Here is a 16,413-nt window from a genome sequence, read left to right on the forward strand (position 1 = left end):
ACTTTGTTATTTTTTTCTAGACATAATGTCCCACAAAGAAAGAGATAGTTCGTTCAATAGATGGACATCTTGGGAGTCCCAGCAAGATACTGTATTTTACAATAGTTGAGGTTGCATTGTGGTTTGATTAAACAAGAAAAAGATATTGATTAGGGCTATTTAATCCCTAGTTTAAAATTTTGACGAATAATAAGAATATAATTAAATAAATCTTTCTACCATTGCTCCTCTTAATTTAATTTTCTATTGTTCCTCCTATTATTGCCTCATATTGTTGCCTCTTGTAGCTCTGTGTTTGTTGAAGTCCTCCTACTATTATTGTTTATCACTCCTCTAACTTTGGTTTTTAAAATATCAATTAATAAAATATAAGAATTGTAAAATAATTTTGTAAAAACAATTCTATCAAAAAATATTTTGTTTTATTTTACATTTTTTTTATATTTTAAAATCTTATTGCAATTTATTTTAAAAAATTTATTTCTATTTTTTTCTTGTATTTTAATTAAAATTTATAATTTTCTTGATTGAAGGTAATAATAAGATTATTCTCTATATTTTAAACTATTTACTAATTTCATTGATTATAAAGACTAAATTTTTTATTTTTTAAAATACTTTTTGTTGAGGATTAGCAAACTTAGGATTTATTATCATTCATAGTTTAATCTTGATAAGTTGTTAATAGTCAAAAAGCAACAAATGCTTAGATCAAGTTATTAGGATGACACTTAAGATTTTGGGTGGTGGCTAAATTGAGAAGGATTTAGGATTTGGTTGGATTAAGCAAATTGGGATGAAGATAATTGTAGATGAGATTTATCTTCATTAGATGTAATCTCCTTCCTATAAGTAAATGGTGGTAGAAGTGAGAGTCATCCTACTCCACACTTTTCTTTGTGTATAACCTTATTAATGTTAAATACTAAGACTTCTTATCTTCTTCTTTTTTTTAATTTTTTTTTAATTTTTTTTATAGGCCCATAGACATTTGTTTGTAACTTTTGAAGTTATTTAGAGTCTTTGTTTTTGTAAAGAATAGATCATCTTACTGTTATTGATGTTAGAATTTGGAATCTTCTAATTTTCAAATTTAGATCTAGAATTAGATACAAGTTTGCACATACTTATGATTAAGTATAATTTAAATTTGGTGTTTGTTTTAGATGTAAAAGACATGTTTTAAAATGCTTGTATTATGTTTTCTTCCTAAGTTAGATCTTTGGAAGACTTATTTTGTGGATAAAGGTGCTAAAGTACCTTAAAGTATATAAAAGGCCTCTTATGGTGCTAAGAGATGATTTGTCATATAGAAGTGATCTAAGAGTGGAAAATCTCATTTGTAATGTTTATGTTCTTTACAAAATAATGAAAATTTTTAGAAGTCAAGTTGAGAGTATTTTGAGAGAGTAAATACTAGTTTATTTATAAAGAAGTATATTATAGATGAAAATGAAGAGCCTCCAAGCATATATGTTGATACAAATGAGAATAAGGAATAAATACTTAGTAAGAAGAAGACTTTTAATTTGATTGTAGTCAATGTTAATAGAACCAATTTTTCTTATATTATTTCTTGTAAAGGATTGTAAACTAAAATAAATCCCTACTATTAGAAAGTCTATCTTAATTCACAACAAGTTGATTATCTAATAATTATAATATTTTATGGTTATTATTCAATTTGTGTCCAACAATTACAATACTCTCCAATTGTGGGTTAAAATAATTCGTCTAGAAGGTGATTTATTTTAGTTCACAATTATTAAGTAACTTGTGATTGATTAAATATGATGCCATTTTATTTTTTACTAAAATACCTTTAAGTTCTCTAAGTAGTTAAAATTCACACTTACATATCCATAACAACCATAAAGTAACATAAAATAATTCAAAATATATATACTTAAAAAGAAATTGATTTTTATTATTTTATTTTATTTTATTATATATTTATTTTATTTTATTTTTTAATAAAAAAATCATCTAAGATTAAAATTTCATTCAAGAATAAATTTTTATCCACAAATAATTTTTCATTTAAAAATAAAAATTCATCCACTTCAATCAATAATCATCTACAAATTTTCATCTAATTTTGATTAAATTCATCCATTCAAATCCTAATTTCATCCAAATAATTTTTATTTAATTTAAATTCAAACATATCATCTTGTGATCTTGCTTATTTTTAATATTGGTCTTGACTTTTTGAAATTCAATATTCTTGCAAAATCCTTGCAATGATCCTTATAAAGTCCTCTACTTTGGCTTGCTTCATCCAAAAATTGAAAAGAGATCCTCTTTTTCATCTAGTAGCAATAAAGATACTAAATGCAAAATCTCTTCCATTAATGTGATATTACGGCAATGTAGTATTTAGTTCCAATAGTAGTAGCACATTGTCGTATTATGTGAAGTCTCGCTTGAAAATACATCAAACTTTTGGCTGTAGAAGATAAAAAAAAATTATAACAAGTCTTAATAACTCTAATAGAATCTTATGTAAATTACAATTAAAGCTTAATAAATATAATAAAATATTAATCAAGTTTAATTAATTTTTTAAATAAATTATTAATAAAAAATTCTAAGTAAATTCTAATTGAATTCTAATCAAATTTTAGACAAATATTAGACAAATTCTAATAAAATCTTTGATAAATCCTATACAGATCCTAAACAAATCCTATGGCAAATTAAAACTTCCATAACTAACAATCAATCAATTGATTCCAACTCAAATTTTGCACACCTGTCAATAATTAAGCTCGCAATAAGTACAAATATTTTTAAGAAGATCAAACTTACTTAGAAGAAGATAAATCCTAAAATTTGTTCATATATTGGCTGGCCTCATTTTCTAATCTTAATGATAATCTCCTTGAGCCAAAATCTCTTAATTTTATAATTAAATATCTTTCAAAATTCACATATACATTAAAAATAAAGTCTATTATCCACACACATAAATTTCACTACAATCCAATTGGCAACTTGCTAAAAATCTTAAAAACCCTCATTGACCTTCAAAATTCTAATTTTTAGATTCTAGTCCACTTAAACTTTAATAACCTTTAATCTAACTATTTGATTATGCTCCAATGTATAGCATGCAATAAAAAAAACTATTATCACAAATCCACAAATTTTCACCTATAGATTTACTACCAAACTTACAAAAGTTTTGGAAATATAATTTCATTTTATTTTATTTCATAAAACCAAATTCACCAAAACAACCTTAACTTTGCAAAGTTCTTATAAAGTCATTACAAACTCAAATTACTCAAAATAAATGTTTAATTTTTTTTTAAAAAAGTATTCTTTCAAATTCCACTCTTTGATTTACAAAAGAATCTTGGAGTCATTCCAGATGTGCAGTTTTGTATCTTGGAATATGATTTCAATCCTAATTGCCAATTAGTCCTTTCTAAGTATCAATTCTTATTTTCATGAGATAATTTTTATTAAAATCAATTTCTAATTTCTTCCTATACATGATTATATCATTTTTTTTTATATATCTTATTTTTTCTTATTTACAGTCCTACAAAATAAATAGAAGTCCACTTTGTAAAAAAATAATATTTATACTTTTAATTTTACTATCTTTTCACTATTATCTATATTTCTAAGATAATTACTATAATATTTAGAAATAAGATCTTCTATAATATAATATTTTCTTCATTCTTTCACTTATTAGCCATATTACATCACATGAATGTCAACAATGAATTTGGAGTTGCTATTGCCAATCCCTCTCTTTCTTGTAGTGTTCATGCAGCAACAATGTAAGTTCTTTCTTTCTTATCAATGTTGTATTGCAAATTGTAGTGTGCAATAAAACTCTAGAATTTGATCTCGCCATCTATTTGAAGAAGAATATGTCATTCATTAAGTTCTTTATCTCAATTATATCTTCTGAAAGATTGTAACAATCACAATGTTTTGTCTAATAAATCAACAAGTGAGAGTTCTTAAACTAAATCTATTGGTTATTGGTTCTTCATCTTTTTAGTATGAAAAATATACAAAAGTATCAAAGAAGAGTAGAAAATAGAATTCTATTTTTTCTGGATCTTATTTCTATTATAGCAAAGATTTACTATTCTTTATCTTAGTTTTGATGGATGTCATCGATGAAAAACTTCAATGTTCTTTGTTCCTTTTGCAAGATTCTTTACTAGCTCTCATATATATTTAGTAATATTATATCTTCACCATTGAACAAGATACTCTGACCTATTTTGACATTGCCTTGAATCTAAAACTTCTTCTACTTTAAACTCTTGATTATTATTTATTTCTATAAAAAAATATAGCCTTTATCTTCTTTTTGAGATATTCATTATTTTATATGGCTCGAGAAGAGATATATAGAATATGAGATGGATCTTTATAGACTCCAATAAATATAATCAATAAGTAATAGGATTGAATTGTTCACTAATAGAAAAGGTCTAAGTATATGATAGTCCAACTTGTTACAAAGACAAGTAATATTAATATTGCAACAAAGTAGCCATACCTTGTTACTTACATTGAATTGTGGTTGTTTCTTGCAATAGACATCCGGATTGATCTTTTGTCATTCTTGAGCTTCTTTTAATCATGCCTTCATATTTACATGTAGCTTTAAGAAATAATTTGCCAAATCTTTTGCTGTAGGATTATCAAATTTTAAAATGTCAAAAATATCAAGTCGTGGATGATAATCATAATTGGCAAAAAAAAAGATATTTGTTAAATAGAAGAATGTACCAAATTATTGTATATAAACTTTGATAATAGCAAAAGAGTTGTTAAATCATCTTGATGATAATTAATGGTGCACCTCAAATACTACTCTAGAACTTATTTTATTCATTTTGTTTGCCTATTAGTTTGTAAATGAAAAGAAAAAGAGGGTTTTATTTCTACTTTTAATATATTAAAAAGGATTTTCTAAAAACTTGATATAAATTGAATCCCCTATCTGATATAATATCCTTGGATAATCCATGATAGTGTTAAATGTTGTCAAGAAAAAGCTTAGCTATTTCTTTACTTATGATAGATTTTGTACATGATACAAAATATATCATCTTGATAAAATGATCTACTATCACAAATATAGAATCATAAAAATTTAAAATTAAAAGATTCATAGAAATAGAAGACCATGGTTGTTTTAAAATATGTAATGGTTGGAGAAGTCTATAATGTTGATGACAATGAGTTTTGGATTTTGAACAAATATCACATGATTGTACAAAGTCTTTGACTACCTTTTATATTTGAAGCCACCAAAAATCTCTAGATATTAGCTCAAAAGTCTTATTGTATCCAAAATATCTAGCTATTAGAAAGTCATGATGGGCTTAAAAAATATGTAATGATATTTTGTCTTCTAGAATATATAATTATTCTTTGAAGTAGAATAGATTATTTTTTAAATCAAATTTAGAAGTATCAAGATATTTAAAATAATTATTCTTGATATTATAAATAAGAAGATCAAAAGACATAGTTGATTGAATTTTCTTGACAAAAGTTGAATCAACAGTCAATATTGATTTTATTGCTCAAAGATGAAAATGCTCTGGCTTAAAAAAAATTATTCTTTATAAATTAAAAGTTGCATTTCTTTCTTTTGGTAGAAGATAAGAATGTCTAGAAAGGACATCATATAAAATTTGTTGTTTTCTAGGTCTATATGTAATCTTGAAATAGAATCTTAAAAAAGACATATTCTAAAAAACTTGGCAACAATTCAAAATACTTGCCAATATGAAGTATTCAAGATTCTTGTGATTTGTATATATAATAATTGGACTAAAAACATCTTTTAGATAATAATGCCATTCTTAAAATGAACATATAATTGTAAAAAGCTCTTTATTATATATCTTATAGTTAATCTCAGCTATTGAAAATTTTTTAGAATGAAAATCAAATGGATGGAACTTATCTTCTATTTCTATTTATGATAAAAAAACACCTATAGCAAAATTTGATGTATTTTTCTCTATAAAGAATGCCTTAAAAAAATCAACACAATACAAAATTGATGCAAAAATAAATGTTGTCTTTAAGGCTTGAAAAGCTATTTCTGCTTCTTTATTCTACTCAATTTTGTCTTTACATATTAGATATGTAAGAGGAGCTGGAATTTAAGAAAATTTCTTAGTAAAGATTTGATAATAATTAACAAATTTTAAAAAATATTACATATCTTTGACTATTTTTGGAACCTTTCAATCCATAATACTTTAGATCTTTTTAAGATCTATTATTAAACTTTTGTTGAAAATAATGTATCTTAAGAAATCAACTTGAGTAGTATAAAATATACACTTTTTCATCTTTACATATAATCTTGCATCTTTAAGTTTTTGTTACAAACGACAAATATGAAATTTATGTTTTTGTATTTTCTTAGATTAGAATGTTGTCTAAATAAAAAACAATAAAATCATCAAGAAACTCATGAAAGACATCATTCATGAGATATTAAAAAGAAATTGATGCATTTGTGACTCTAAAAGGTATGTTATTATATTCAAAATATCCATAATTAATTTAAAAAATAGTCTTTCATTCATCTCCTTCTTTAATATAGATCAGATTGTATGCTTTTTGTAGATCTATTTTTGAGTAGATCTTTGATTAATTGAGTTAGTGAAAAAGTCCTAAAATCAAAGGTAGGAGATATCTATTCTTAATAGTGATCTTGTTAAGTCTTTGATAGTCTATATACATCCATACAGATCCATCTTTTTTCTTCTCAAATAAGATAGAAGCTTTTGCTAGAAATTTCAAATAACATATGAAGTTCTTAGTTAAGTTCTTGTCAATATATTATTTTAGTACAACTAACTTATTTTGTGATAAGCTATAGATTGGTCTAAATAGTGATTGAATTCTTTCTTATAGATCAATTGTATGATTGTAGGATTGATGCTCTAGAAAAATATTTGTATTTTTTTTCAAAAACGTCTTAGAAATCTTAATACTAATCAAGAATAGTACTTCATGATTTTCTACTATTAAAAATGGATGTAGCATATATAGCAAAAGATGGCCTTTCTTTTGCCATATATATGAAAGTTCTTGCATATATTAGTAAAAATTTGGATGTACTAGACTTATCTATTTTTATTTTATTATTAAGATTTTAGATAAAATTATGAAAAAAATTAAAATTATAAGAAATCCAATCTTTCTGAGAGTTATATTTTTTAACTACTATAATGCTAAAATAACTAAATTGGAAAGAGATCTTATTATGTTAAATATCACTAAACTATTATGAGCTTTAATTACAATATCTAAAAGAAAAATTTCATGAATAATGTCTTTAGAAGACAACAAATGACCATCTATAATTTCTATATGTATAAATTTAGTTTTCTTGACTAAAAATATTTCTTATTTCTTGACAAAATCTTTGTCTATAAAATAGGCTGAGGATCTTGAATCTAATAATACAAAGACTTTGAGATTTTTAGGTCGTAAACATATATTTATTATAAAAGAAGATGAGGGTTTTGAGGAAAAAATATGACCCTTACTAAGTGTTACATATGATTCCAACTACATGGTCCTTATTGTAATCAGAAAACTTGTTTTTCATCACATTATCTTTTTTAGCAATCATGCTCATCATTTTATGATTGTATAATTTTTTTAGAAAATATTAATCAATGTGCTTAGCTTCTCTATAATATAAGTACAAATCTTCTTGACAATATGAAGTCTCTTCTTGCTTAGTGAGGGATTTAAAATGTACCATATCAATTTACATTAATTCCAACCTTTACAAATAAAATTTTGAAAACTTAAGAAATGTTGTCATTACTTGCCTTATTCATCTCTAATGAAGTCTTTGTTCTTGATACCCTTTAAATAATGGATTGTCACATGTAATGGCTTAAGTAAAAAATTATTTGAATATTTTATTTTTAACATTGCTAATAACAAATCTTTGACATTATCCTTCAATCTATATTGAAATTGATTTATAAAGACTTTTTTATTTCAATCCACATTACAAGTGAGATTTTGATATTTAGCAATATATATGATAGCTGATTGTGATTCTTGTCATGAAGATAAGAGTTTATTTTCTAATACTCTTTTTCAATCACTTTCTTCAAATATAGCTATAAACTTTTTTAAGAATGAATTCAAATAATAAAGGATTCGTGAAACTTTTTCCATCAAAAATATAAACGAAGAGAGAGTATTTTTAGATACAAGTGTGATTATGAATCTAACTTGAATAAATCCATCAAAGTATTGGAAGGAATGCAATCTCAAGTAGAACTTGACTTATTGTAAAATCCTTAAAATTTTGATCTTATTCTATCAAACTTCTAGGGTATATTAATCCTTGTCTCTCTTATAGTTATAAAAACAAAACTTTTTGGATTTGATTATATAGTCAATCTATTTATTTCCTTCAACTACACAACTTTTTAATGTAAAATCTCAACTTCTTCTATAAGTGTAGGATTAGTATTTCCATGGTTGGTGATGGTGATATATAAAATTTCTACTCTAAAAATATTGATAAGTTTATGAAGATCTACAATAGTTGAAAATCTATTCTTACTTCTACCAAGTATAGCATCCATGATTTTTCCTTTCATTTTAGACTACTTAATAAATTCACAAGTCAAATTAGATGAAGGTAATTTGAAACTTCTAATATTGAATAAAAATATCTATAAAGTAAAATAATCTACTATTTTTAAAGATAAAAAATTCATGTTAAAAATCTAAACAATTTATTTAAAGGTGGATAATTTACAACCTTCAAAATACAATAATAGAAGTAGAATAATTTACTCATTTCTAAAATAAGATAAGAATAATGAATTAGCATTCTTATCAAATTATTAAGGATATGAATCTCAAAGAATTAAAATATCAATATATTCTTATGTCACTTAAAAAGATTAAAAAAACACTCAAAGATGATATAGTATCAAACTAGAATGGCTATTACTAAAAATAAGAAGTCTAAAAAGACTTGAAATAAGACTAAAGACTAAAAAAGTATTAACAAGAGTGAAGAAGACTTCACTCTTGCCTCCATATATGGTCTTAACTAAGAACTATATAGTGATATCCTATAGGACCTCCAAAACATGTTGACTTTGTAAGACATGTATCTTAACTTGTAAGGCAAGTTTTTTATATGTATGACACATAGTTAGCTTATTTTATAAGCTATTATATGTGATTAACTTATTGATTAAGTTTCTAATCTATCAATCAATTACAAATATATGTAAAGTAAAAACAACATCTATGAAGCTTTTAAGAAGTTTTTTTAGAAAATATTATAAAATATATTTACTTTTACCTATTTTTATTTAATTACATATATAATTATTAGGATATATATATATATATATATATATATATATATTTTTTATTCTTTATTTTGATTTTGATAGATATTATTGATGAAAAAGATTTAACCTTCTATGCTACATTTGTAAGATTTTTTGTTAACTCCCTTGTTCATTCACTAATATTATATCTACACCAAAGAACAAAATATTTGAACCTATTTTGGCATCGCCTTCATTTTATGACTTCTTTGATATCAAATTCTTAATTATTATCTACTTCTATAAAAAAAGATGGAATTTGTCTTCTTTCTGAGATATTCACTATCTTATATGGCTCAAGGAGAGATATTTGGATCAAATGATGGATCTTTATAGGTTCTTATAGGTATAATCAATGTGCAACTGGATTAATTTTTTTACAAATAAGAAATGGTCCAAGTCTTTGATAATTCAACTTGTGACTAAAGCAACTAATTTTGATAGTATAATATAATAATCATACTTTATCGCCAACATAGAATTGAGATTTTTTCTTGTCATAAGTATCTGCATTGATCATTTTTCGACTTTGATTCTCTTTTAATTATGCCTTTATTATTGTATGTAGCTTAAATAAACGATTTGCAAAATCTTCTACTATAGAAATATCAACTTTTAAAAAGTCAAAAGTATTAAGACATGGATGATAAATATAATTAATATTTTATTTTATTAAATAAAAAAATATATCATATTATTATAAAAAAACTTTATCAATGATAAAAAAATTGTCTAATCATTTTGATTATAATTGATATTAGATTACAAATACTACTTCAAAACTTTATTTACACACTTTTTTTATCTATTGTTTTGAGGATGAAAAGTTAAAGATAGTTTTATGTCGACTTTTAGAATCTTAAAAAGAAGTTTTAAAATCATGATTCAAATTAAGGCTTTTCATTTGATATAATATCTTTGAATAATTTCTATTAGCGATAGATGTTGTCAAGAAAAAACTTAATTGTTTTTTTACTTATGATAGATTTTAAATATGATACAAAATATACCATCTTAATGAAATGATCTACTATTACAAATATAGACTCGTAAGAACCTAAAATTAAAAGATCTATGATAAAATCTTTAAAAATAAAGAACAATGATTATTTTAGAATAGATAATGGCTAAAAAAGTCTATAAAATTGATGTTAAGAAGTCTTTGATCTTATGGTTGTATAAAATCTTTAACTACTTTTTACTAGAAGCCACTAAAAATCTCAAGATATTAGGTCTAAAATCTTGTTATATCCAAAATGTCATATTGTTGAAAAGTCATAATAAGCTTGAAGAACATGTCAATGTGCTTCACCTTTTAGAATATATAATCAATCTTTGATATAGAGTAGATTATTTTTGAATTTAAACTTAGAAGTATCATGAGATTTTGAAGAATTTTTCTTAATATCATTGATGAGAAGATCAAAGGACACACTTAATTGAATATTCTTAAAAAAAATTAATTCAATAGTTAGTATTGATTTTTCTTTCTCAAAGATGAAATTACTTTAGCTTCAAAAGAATTATCTATTATTGATAAAAAGCTACATTTCTTTCTTTTGATACAAGATAAGATTATCTAAAAATAAAATCTAACAAATCTTATTACATTTTTGGCCAATAAGTCATCTTGAATTTAAATCTTGAAAAAGATATGTTCCAACAGGTTAGGCAATAATTCAAAACATATACTGACATAAAATACTCAAGGTTCTTATAATCCATATATACATTAATTAAACTAAAAGCAACTTTTAGATAATGATACCATTCTTCAAATAAATCTATAATTATAAAAATTTCTTTCTTATGGATCATATAGTTGATCTTCATTGATGAAATTATTTTTGAATGAAAATCTATTAGATGAAATTTATCAACTACTCACATTTGTGACAATATAACATTCAAAATAAAGTCCAATGTATTTGCTTCCATAAAAAATGGCTTGGAGAAGTTGATGCAATATAAGATTAGTATAAAAAAAAAATTATCTTCAAAGCTTTAAATATTAATTTTGCTTCTTGATCCCACTCAAATTTGTCTTTACAAGTCAAACATATTAATAAAGCTACAGCTTGAGAGAAAGTCTTGATGAAGATTCAATAATAATTAAAAAATTATAAAAAAAATTGAATATCTTTTATTATTTTTGAAATCTTCCAATCTATAATAATTTGAGTTTTTTTTAGGATTTATCATGATTCCATCATTTGAAATGATATATTGTAAGAACTCAACTTGAGTAGTATAAAATATATATATATTTTTAACTTGGCATAGATCTTGCATTTCTTAATTTTTTTAAGACATGATTAAAATGAAGTTCATATTCTTATGTATTCTTGGAATAGATTAAGATGCCATTTAAATAATAAATAATATTTTTTTAAAAAAATTCTCTAAAACAAATATTCATTAAATGTTAAAAAGCTATTAGTATATTTGTGAGTTCAAAAGGCATGATATTGTATTTAAAATGTCCATATTTGGTTCAAAATATAAGCTTCTATTCATCTCTTTCTTTGATGTATCTTAAATTTTATATTCTTTCTAGATTTATTTTTGTATTTATCTTGGCTTAATTCAATTGATCAAAAAGTTTAGATATTTAAGGTAGAAGGTATCTATTCTTAATGGTAATCTTATTGAGTCTTTCATAATTAATACACATTTGTAATGATTTGATTTTTTTTTTATTTTTTTTTTATTTTTTTATTACAAATAAGATTAAATCTTTTTCTAGAAATTTAGAATAGCATATAAAATTTTTAACTAAATTTTCTTTAATATATTCTTTGAATTCAGTTAATTTATTTTGTGATAAATTGTAGATTGATTCAAATGGTAACTAAGCTCTCTCTTAAAGGTCAATTAAGTAGTCATAGGAATAATATTTTAGAAGAATATTTATATTTTTTTTTCTCAAAAAAAACTTGATATTCTTGATATTGGCTTAGAATACGACTTGAAGTCTTTCTACTATTAAAAACAAATGTGACATAGATAACAAAAGGTAATTCTTCTTTTGCAGCATACAAAAAAGCTCTTATACCTATAAATATGAGTTTGGTGGCACTAAACTTATGACTTTGTACTTGATTAATAACACTCCTAGTTCTACTCTTAAAAAAATTAAGACTACAAAAAATCCAATCTATTCAAAGATTATACTTTTATAGCTATAATAAACTTAAAATGACTAGATTATATAAAGATCTAATAATATTAAATATTATCAAATTACTATCACCATTAGATGCTACTTCTATAAAAAAAGATTTTATGAATAATATCTCTAGAAGACAACAAACGACCATCTATTACTTCTACATGAACATCTTTATTTTTTTCTTGTAAGGATATGTTATATCTTTAAATAAAATCTTCATCTAAGAAACAAGATAAGATTATTGAATCTAACAAGGTAGAGACTTTGTGATGTTTAGGTCCTAAATTAATACCTATTCTAAAAAAAAAGATTTCCAAAGAAAGAATAAGACCTTTGCTAGATATTATACAAAGTTCTAGCTACATTGTTTCTATTGTAGTTGGACAAACTTGTGTTTTGACATATTGTCTTTTTTGATAGCCATACTTTTTATTGTATGGTTATATTTCTTCTTTAGATAATGTTGAGCAGTGTACTTAGGTTCTCTTTAATATAAATATAATTCTTTCTAACAATGACAAATCTTTTCTTGCTCAATGAGAGATTTGATACATATTACATCAATTTATACATCTTTCATTTTCAAATGTATATGTTAAGAAAACATTGATATTACCATTAAATTACAATATTATTGAGGCTTACTTATACAACTCTCAGATCAATATTTAAAAAGCTGATTTTCATACTTTATAACAAAGCCAATTACTTGACTTAATGTTTGAAGACTAGATAAGTTAAGCATCAATTTCTTTATTTTTTTTTATTATAATCCATAAAAAAATTGACTAATAAATGCAACATGATTTCACTTAATATTAGTTGCAAGTTATCAAAATTATAAAGCATATAATGTTATAGATTAATTGCCTTATTATAAAATATAGATCTTGTTAGTTGTAATACAAATTACATCATGTTTCCTATATATGGATCAAAACTTTACTAAAAAAGCCTTCAAATTATCCAATATTAGATCATATTATTCAAAAAAAAAGATAAAAACCATAATAACATTGAATATAAAAAAAATATATCTATAAACCTAACTTGATATTAGAATTGAATAGCTTTGGAATTGAAGTTCAATCACTAATTGTACTTGATTTATAAATCCTTGAAACTTTGATCTTGTGCCATCAAACTTCTTGAACAAGGTAATTCTTGGTTCTCTAATAGTTGAATGATGTTCCACTATAGGAAGAATAGCTTGATTTGGTGTAGATATTGAAGCAGCTCCAATTATCTATATATCTTTATTTCTTGCCAATCTTGTTGCTCCATGTAATAGTAAATTGAGTTGATGTATAGCAAGAATTAATTATTTCAATTACTCTTACATTTGTATGATTGTATTCTTTATTTTAACCAACTTTATTATTAATACACAATAGAAAAGAAGATGTCTAATATCTCTTAACTGAAATAGAAGAGAGGCTTAGAGAACAAAAGAAATTCCAAGAAAAATATCAATTTAGAAGTGGATTATTTTTAACTTCTAATATACTTATGTCTTATAAAAAAAAAGTTGTAATTCACTCTTAATTAAGAATAGATAAAGCTTTGATATTATAAGTGCATATTCATCAATTTGTCAAGGAAAAAAACTTAATAAAGGTAAATAAATAAGTGAGACTTTTTTCAAAAGAAGATAAAAAAAAATAGAAATAAGAAAGTATGTATATTCAAAAGAAACTAGGATGGATATTGTCAAAAGACAAGAAATTTAAAGATTTTTAAATATTCTAGTTTCAAAAATCTTGAATATAGAATTATTTTTAATATTGATATTTGATATTAATATTTAATATTAAAAATTAAAATTAAAATTTATATTTGATACTTGATATTGATAATTGATTTTGATATTTGATATTTGATACTTGATATTAATATTGATAATTGATGTTGATAATTGATATTGATACTTGATAGTATTATAATTGATATTTTATACTTAATATTTGATATATAATTGATATGATATTTGATTATATTATAATTGATATTTGATACTTAATTTTTTATACTTGATTTTTGATATTTGATATTTAATACTTAAAATATTTGATACATTAAAATTTTATATATACTTGATATTTGATACTTGATATTTGATAAATGTACTATCTTTATTATTTAATAAAGATATTTCATAAATATAAGTTTGGATTCATTCCATGTTCAAATAACACATTTAAAAATCAAATTTTTAACAAGGATATTTTTCAATCTATTTTGTATTTGTATCAACTTCTCAGCCTTATCAAATACTTTTATCCTTCACTTCACTGCTTTATCTATTGATGAAGAGAGCTGCAAGTTGTTCCTTTGTTACTTGTGGTACACATGAAATCGAAAGCACAACACCTAAACTGATGAGCAGGACAGAGACATGAGGCAACCTATACAAAATCAATTTAAGTATGAACAATATCAACTTAGAACAAAAATTTACAAATTGAAAAAGTGAAAACATTATGGTTACTACATCTTGCCGACCTTTATAAATCAATTGAATCCTAGTGCTACTGCCTAGTATTCTTTCTGTGACATCTTAATCAGACTTTTAATGACAATATATACTCAATTAAATTTTAATTGACTAAATCATGGTGTTACAACCTACTGTCCTCTGTAAATAGCAATTAAATTTTCATCAACTCTCCAAAGGCGCAAGAGTGACATCCAAATTGTCATCATAGCACAATCTTGTCATGCATTAATATACATGTGCATATACTGTTTTTTTTCCTTGTATGCACTTATTCTTCCCACATCCTTTCAAGTAAACAACAATTGAGCACTTTGAATCAAATTTAACTACTTCCAACTATTCCAGTGCAATCACTTAATAATAAAATGTGCAAAGCAACAATAATGACAACAATAAATCCCTGAGCAAAGAACAACAATGAAAAATTGTGAAGTTAATTGTGCGGAGTAGAAATTGTAGCTGTGGTCTCCTTTTCAAGTAATACATACTTCTAAATGTTTTCAATTTCATAATTCATCTGTGCTGCAGTCAAGCCATTGTCAAAGGCAGCAGTATCATCCCTACGATTATGTACAGGTGAAAACGAATTGTTTGGAATTATGATATAGGTAGAGGAATTCTACCTGCAGAAGTGATGAACAAACAACATCAATTCAAAGCAAACGCATAGCCTACACTATTCGCCAATTTACCTTTCAAATAGTTGTAGCGTACGATGTAATTGCGATTTTCCACAGTAAAAATATACATGCCAACAACAATCATGAAGCAAGCAAGGGCACAATTTGCAGCAACAATTCCTTGTGACGTTGTAGCAATACTTCAGCTTTGTATATGAAAAGCTGTGGATTCTTAATAAGCTAATCTCATACGCGTTTAGCTAGGGAATGTGAACAGTAGGAGTTTGAGTAGTTTTGCTTAAGAATGCAGTGGTCTTTGTGACGTTCTCGCACTACTAAATCCAGCAAAAATCAATATGCGGATAAATATTGCTGTCCCCTGAAATTCAACAGCTCAATCTGCACATACATCCAATCCTCTCAAACAACAGTTTCAAGCTATAAACTTAGTGAAAAAGCACAACGCAATGAATAATGCAAAGCAATGCAAAACAATGCAAAAAATCTGTCATACCGCAATTGAAGCACATTAGTTTAATAGATCAAAAATATAAATTGCAAGTATTACTCTCTTCTAATCGAGGTACCACTCTCTTCTGCACGCATCATAGGCAATCATAGGTGAAATTCTCAGTATGCAACAAATCAAAATTATGAATCAAGTAACTTTTACGCTTGAGCTTGAAAATAAGTCACAATATTATGAGCATTATCGCCCTTTTGCCGTGCTTAATA

Source organism: Physcomitrium patens, chromosome 4 (assembly GCF_059467195.1).
Source record: "Physcomitrium patens ecotype Gransden chromosome 4, ASM5946719v1, whole genome shotgun sequence".
NCBI lineage: Eukaryota > Viridiplantae > Streptophyta > Bryopsida > Funariales > Funariaceae > Physcomitrium > Physcomitrium patens.